The sequence below is a fragment of the Coregonus lavaretus genome, assembly GCF_964263955.1.
Source record: "Coregonus lavaretus genome assembly, chromosome: 1".
Classification (NCBI taxonomy): domain Eukaryota; kingdom Metazoa; phylum Chordata; class Actinopteri; order Salmoniformes; family Salmonidae; genus Coregonus; species Coregonus lavaretus.
Window position 1 is genome coordinate 31,933,935 of NC_139988.1, and position 7,495 is coordinate 31,941,429.

A 7,495-nucleotide genomic window follows, 5' to 3' on the forward strand; every position below is an offset into this window, starting at 1 on the left:
TGGTATTGTTCAATTATGATTTTAAAACACTGACCTAACAGGGTGGAATGAAGCATAACAGGATGGAAAGCAATAAGAGGGTGGAACAAATACCAATAATGAACAAAATATTTAAACAATTAAAGATCATTTATGAACTAATTAGATTCACTTTCTATTTATAAAATGTTCTATTTACTTTTTTGTCTTTTTAAAAACATTGTCATCCTAAGTTGTAAAACAACAAAAACAGATGATTAAAACGTGAGTACTGCATTAGAACAACATAGCTAGATGTAAAACAATTGGATTGTATTTGAAAATCACTGTTAGTTCAAGCTTAATAACACTAATCAGGCATTTTATGATTAACATCCCTACTCATTTGGCTCCTAACAATTCTGGACTCACGGTTCAAGCTTAATAAAATGGTTATTCAAAAAGTTAACAGCTTTTATAAAATATGTCATAATGTTACATGAACCCCCCCTTCTTCCTCCTCACCTCCTCGCCTCTCCTCCACTTCACTCCCTTCCAAAACCCTTCCCACTCAACCCCTCTCTCGCCTTTTATCCACTCCACTCCACTCCATCCCCCCTCCACATACTGCAAGTCCCTTTTCTCCAGTTGTAGCTCAATGGTTTCCAAAGTGGTCTTTTATGTACCTTTTATGTAACTCCAAGCTCTGGGATCAGGCATACTACCTGGTGGTCAGCAGGTACCACGTCGCGTGGGCTTGGCCAGAATAATTTGTTTATTCCATTACGGTGCATGCACTTGAGCTAGATGTTATCCTCCTCCACATCTGTTAGGATTCCTGGGTATGTCTCATTGTCGTAGGATGCCACACACCACTAAACAATACGCTGAAAGTGAATGGCCTCTGGTCACCATGGGGTTTCAATGGTGCACACAGATCTTGGAGCCTCAGCAGCTTCTAGAGTTGATCTTAGAGCCTCAGCAGCTTCTAGAGTTGTCCTTGAAGCCTCAGCAGCTTCTAGAGTTGCTTCTTTTAACTCAAAGCAGGGACAGGCCATGACCTCCTCATTTCTTTGGCAGAGACACGTTATGTCTCTGTACTTGATGTGACCTGGCAACACACTTATCACTTGATGCATCTTCATTGTGCCTTTCACTGCAGTTTTTGGATGATAAAAGCCCACGGCTGTAAAGGCTGTTAGCCATGAATTGGAGATTCTCGTGGGTTTTACATTGGCACGTCTCACGGTCAGCTTCCGTTGGTGCCACAACCCAAAATGGCCTAAAGGTGCAGAAGAAATAGTAGGAGATAGAGTCCTGACTTTCTGACAGGATCTTCCTGTGTAGATTCATCATTGTCTGTCAGCAACCTTTTTCGCATCTTCTGTTTGTTTTGCGTGACAGTTTGTTTCCTCCCTGTAGTCATGCGACTCACATCATCCCTTCTTGGATTCAGCAGTTGCCCAGTTTCTCTTCGTCCACCCTGTTAGGTGCATATGCGTAACAGGGTGGAACCTAATAGGGTGGAAATTCGGAGGCTAAGTTATCCATACCACTGTGAGTCATCAAGATATACAGTGGGAAAAAAAAGTATTTAGTCAGCCACCAATTGTGCAAGTTCTCCCACTTAAAAAGATGAGAGAGGCCTGTAATTTTCATCATAGGTACACGTCAACTATGACAGACAAAATGAGGAAAAAAAATCCAGAAAATCACATTGTAGGATTTTTTATGAATTTATTTGCAAATTATGGTGGAAAATAAGTATTTGGTCACCTACAAACAAGCAAGATTTCTGGCTCTCACAGACCTGTAACTTCTTCTTTAAGAGGCTCCTCTGTCCTCCACTCGTTACCTGTATTAATGGCACCTGTTTGAACATGTTATCAGTATAAAAGACACCTGTCCACAACCTCAAACAGTCACACTCCAAACTCCACTATGGCCAAGTCAAAGAGCTGTCAAAGGACACCAGAAACAAAATTGTAGACCTGCACCAGGCTGGGAAGACTGAATCTGCAATAGGTAAGCAGCTTGGTTTGAAGAAATCAACTATGGGAGCAATTATTAGGAAATGGAAGACATACAAGACCACTGATAATGTCCCTCGATCTGGGGCTCCACGCAAGATCTCACCCCGTGGGGTCAAAATGATCACAAGAATGGTGAGCAAAAATCCCAAAACCACACGGGGGGACCTAGTGAATGACCTGCAGAGAGCTGGGACCAAAGTAACAAAGCCTACCATCAGTAACACACTACGCCGCCAGGGACTCAAATCCTGCAGTGCCAGACGTGTCCCCCTGCTTAAGCCAGTACATGTCCAGGCCCGTCTGAAGTTTGCTAGAGTGCATTTGGATGATCCAGAAGAGGATTGGGAGAATGTCATATGGTCAGATGAAACCAAAATAGAACTTTTTGGTAAAAACTCAACTCGTCGTGTTTGGAGGACAAAGAATGCTGAGTTGCATCCAAAGAACACCATACCTACTGTGAAGCATGGGGGTGGAAACATCATGCTTTGGGGCTGTTTTTCTGCAAAGGGACCAGGACGACTGATCCGTGTAAAGGAAAGAATGAATGGGGCCATGTATCGTGAGATTTTTAGTGAAAACCTCCTTCCATCAGCAAGGGCATTGAAGATGAAACGTGGCTGGGTCAATCAGTATGACAATGATCCCAAACACACCGCCCGGGCAACGAAGGAGTGGCTTCGTAAGAAGCATTTCAAGGTCCTGGAGTGGCCTAGCCAGTCTCCAGATCTCAACTCCATAGAAAATATTTGGAGGGAGTTGAAAGTCCATGTTGCCCAGCGACAGCCCCAAAACCTCACTGCTCTAGAGGAGATCTGCATGGAGGAATGGGCCAAAATACCAGCAACAGTGTGTGAAAACCTTGTGAAGACTTACAGAAAACGTTTGACCTGTGTCATTGCCAACAAAGGGTATATAACAAAGTATTGACAAACTTTTGTCATTGACCAAATACTTATTTTCCACCATAATTTGCAAATAAATTAATTAAAAATCCTACAATGTGATTTTCTGGATTTTTTTTTCTCATTTTGTCTGTCATAGTTGACGTGTACCTATGATGAAAATTACAGGCCTCTCTCATCTTTTTAAGTGGGAGAACTTGCACAATTGGTGGCTGACTAAATACTTTCTTTCCCCACTGTAGCTAGCATAATGATGAACATGATGAACATAATGGTGAACTTTTTGGTCAAACATATTGTGAAATTCAAAATTGTTATATTATGTTCATTTAATGTAGCCTAACAGGGTGGACATTTAAGAGTGAGACATACTAACTAACATCATGAAACATTAACATATAGATAAAACCGAGGGTTGATCCTTACTTAGCTTTGCACTGTTGTTTTCCCAGCAAAAAAAGGATTGACACTTCCTGAATGTGATGCCATTCTTCTTCTTCTTCTTCTTCTTCTTCTTCTTCTTCTTCTTCTTCTTCTTCTTCTTCTTCTTCTTCTTCTTCTTCTTCTTCTTCTTCTTCTTCTTCTTCTTCTTCTTCTTCTTCTTTTTCTTCTTCTTCTTCAACGCCAGGGTTGTGGGTTCGATTCCCACGGGGGGCCAGTATGAAAAATAAAAAAATAATGTATGCACTCACTAACTGTCACTAAGTCGCTCTGGATAAGAGCGTCTGTACTGGAGTGTGGGCCAGAGACAGGGAGAAACTAAATCCTACCTGCCAGCCCCTACAGGAAATTAGTTTAAAGAGTATATTCTACTCAATATACTCTTTAAACTAATTTCCTGTCTCCCCTTCTCCCTCATACTAGATTTCATCCTCTCTCTTTCCCTCTGATACTGCTCACTGTAGCAACACTGTAGCAATACTCTCTGTTTCCTGACAATAATCACACTTTCCTGTTGGATGCTTTCCTATCACATTTAATGTCTTATTCAACTAGCTGTGTCCCACCCTTAATCTTGTAAAAATAGCCTCCTCTCTTCTGTCCCTTCTTGCCGTCCTCCCCCTTTCCTCTGTACTTGAAATAAATGCCTTCCCTTATTATCTCTATCCCACTGCTCCTGCCATCTCTGCACCATCACTGTATATATCAGTCTTTTTGCCTCTGCCTTGCTCATCGAAACTTCAACATCAACATCCCCACTACTAAGTGCTTGTTTAGCCAGTTCATCTACTGCCTCGTTCCCCTCCACCCCCACATGGTCTGGGACCCACGTAAATCTTATCTGTATACCCATCTGTTTAATCCTGCCATGGGTTTGTAGCACCTCATAAAGCAGGTCTTGTCATGTCATTGTGGGAAGGGACTGTTTTTTAAAGGGGTATTACTACAAACTGACAGGGTGGAAAGTGAAATCAGGGACACACAGAAACTCTTAAATACAGTAACAATAAATACAATAATCATGAAGAAAAAGTATTGATGACATATATTTTAAGTAGGACTATAAAATAATGAATACATCTTTTGAATATGTTTTTATTTAATGGCTTATACAGTGAGGGAAACAGTATTTGATCCCCTGCTGATTTTGTACGTTTGCCCACTGACAAAGACATGATCAGTCTATAATTTTAATGGTAGGTTTATTTGAACAGTGAGAGACAGAATAACAACAAAAAAATCTAGAAAAACGCATGTTTAAAATGTTATAAATTGATTTGCATTTTAATGAGGGAAATAAGTATTTGTTTTTTGGATTTTTTTGTTGTTATTCTGTCTCTCACTGTTCAAATAAACCTACCATTAAAATTATAGACTGATCATTTCTTTGTCAGTGGGCAAACGTACAAAATCAGCAGGGGATCAAATACTTTTTTCCCTCACTGTATTTCTCGTAGAAGTCGATAATAGCACCCGGGGACATGGTGTTGCGATATTAAAAACAAAATGCATACAATTCCCTTTGAGATCCATATCTTTGTGTTTTTATGGTAAAGGACACCTAACTTTATATTGTAAGCCCTTTGAATCCACATTTTACACTAAATAAAAGGTGTTATTTCCTGGGGACAGAAAAGGCACCGCATAACAGCAATGACCCTTATACAGTAGTTACAGTAACCTCAAATGAGGCCATGGATGTGTTACTCATTTTAAGGTTGGATGTTACATTAGTTTGTAAGATAGCCTTAACTTTAGGCTATTTACTGTATTACGAAAGTGATAGTGAATTGTGTTTGGTTGTCAACGCAAACAAATATCAACATTTGAAGGAGATGTACCTTCTGCTTGGATAGTTCCATCTGTGCCACTGTCTGGCTTTAATTCCAGTTTGTCTGCAAATGAATAATTGAAATGTTCGATTCACGTATCCATCTCAATCAAAAATCAAAGTAGAACTAAATCAAATTAAATGAAACTACACGGGACCTCCATGCATTGAAACATGTGGCTTTCTCGTGGCTTTCCTTTGCAAAATAAATATAAATTAACAGACTTATTTTCATATACGTGTCAACATATAACACCATATTAAGGTGTGGGACGTTCACTGTATTACAAGGAACAATTAGAAGGTCAATTTCGCTCCAGCAGCTAGCATAATCTGTCCATTCACAATTCACCTGTGGGAACATGGCTGCTCTCAACACCAGACAACAAAAAGAGTTGGCTGCTACTATTCGAGAGATTGTTTGTGAGGAAATTGCACTGCTCACTTCTAAAGTGGATACCTACTCAACTAAAGTGGAAAGTTTGGAGACAGCGGCCAATGTGATAGAGGGGTGATTGCGCACAGCACATGTCCCGTCCACAACAGATCCCGGTGTATGATTGTACAATCCACAGTTTTGAGGTCAAACAGCAAATTGTTCACCTTGCAGCAGAATCGAGGGCTCTGACCTATTATCGTATCTGAAGATTATGCCTTTGTTAAATGTTTTTCATGACGAAATGGAATGTTGGTTATGTTAGTATCAAAAGACAATGGTTAGTATAATGTAACATATAATAGACAGGAAGTGTATTGTAAACTGGCCAGAAGAGGGAGCCCATCTTGTTGCATTGGTTATAAATAGGGGTACACGAAGAAGATAGGACAGAGCAGACATTAGAATTGGAGGACACTGCTCTCCGGACCACGCGTGTCTGTAAACTCATGCTGAAGCTTGTGGTCTGAATAAACCTTATGATCAATGTTCAGTATGAGCAGACTCCTTTTGTTGACAGCAATAATGACCACCATTCATCATATACGACAGAATGGCGAGCTTGCCAGGAGGGATGATGCAATCCTTCTTTGCTGCATTTGGAGTCATCAAGCTAACTCAAGCTGACTTTGGTCTGGAGTCATGACCCGACTAGACACAGCTAAGTTGTTGGTTTTGTTACTGCTTATGTACACTGGAGGAATGTACCCTTACGACCGTGTTTCGGGTGGCGTTATGGCTGTTAACTGGGAGTCTGAACGAAAATAGTCTAAATTTGGTTGATGTGTAAACGCTGTTTACAACAATGGATTGTACAAATGGATTTGTAGAGAATATATGTTGGGAGATGTCTGCATAATTAGGGCACCGGGGGATCTGGAAAAGCCCTCGAATCGAGGCGATTCTTTAGGAATGGGCCATAAAATCCTTGCAATGCGTTATGTGGTGTAGGGTTAATTCTGGGGATTATTAAGCTGGACGAATTATATGTATGTTATATACTCATCGTATGGTTGACGAACTATAATGCTTGGGGTAACCTCTCTATGATTATCCAGAACTTACGGCAACACAAAGTTAGAAGGAGATATTATTGATAATCATGGACAATGATTGGGCCGCGGTGCGGGATGTTCATTTGTGTTGTAGGCCGCAGTTAGCTGGAGGCTAGGGCTAAGGCTGGATTGGTTCAGGTCACGTGGTACTTCAGGCTAAGGCTAACGGCTAATGCTACATGCTAATTGTGTTTTGTGCCACGGTGTACCTTAGGCTAAGCTAAATGCTAAGGTTGAAGGCTAATTGTGTTGCGTGCTACATGCTAACGGATATCCTTAGAGATTCCATTGCGATGGATTAAAGTCTCTTAAACTTGTCACTGTCTGTAAGTCAGGTTGTATGTTTTGTGAGCGCTGTTAAATGTTGTTTGACTATAAGGGGGAAATGGGAAGTTACAGCTGGCTGTTATTCTTTCTGTTTGGGGAGAGAGAGTAGAGAATCATTCTTTTACGGGGAAAAGGTGTTTTTGAATGGATGTGCGCATGCGTTTAATTTTGCGACACTACACTACAGAAAGGGGAGTTTATGGCACGAGATTAGGGAACGTTTTGTTTTATGGCACTAGACGGCACCACGATGGGATGCTGAAACTCAAGCATGAGGTTAAAATGATATTTGCGCATGCGTGGGATTCTGCAAAACAACACATTGGTTAAACTGCAGGGGGAGACAGAGGAACACAGACGACGGAACAAATAGGCACAAGGAGAGTTTAACACGAATCTTATAAGTTTAAACTGCGGTGCGTTAAGATGAAACTTGTTTTGGTACCTATTGAATTTATAAATTAAATATATGGTAACGGATTATAATAGAGGGAATTAAATAATTAAAT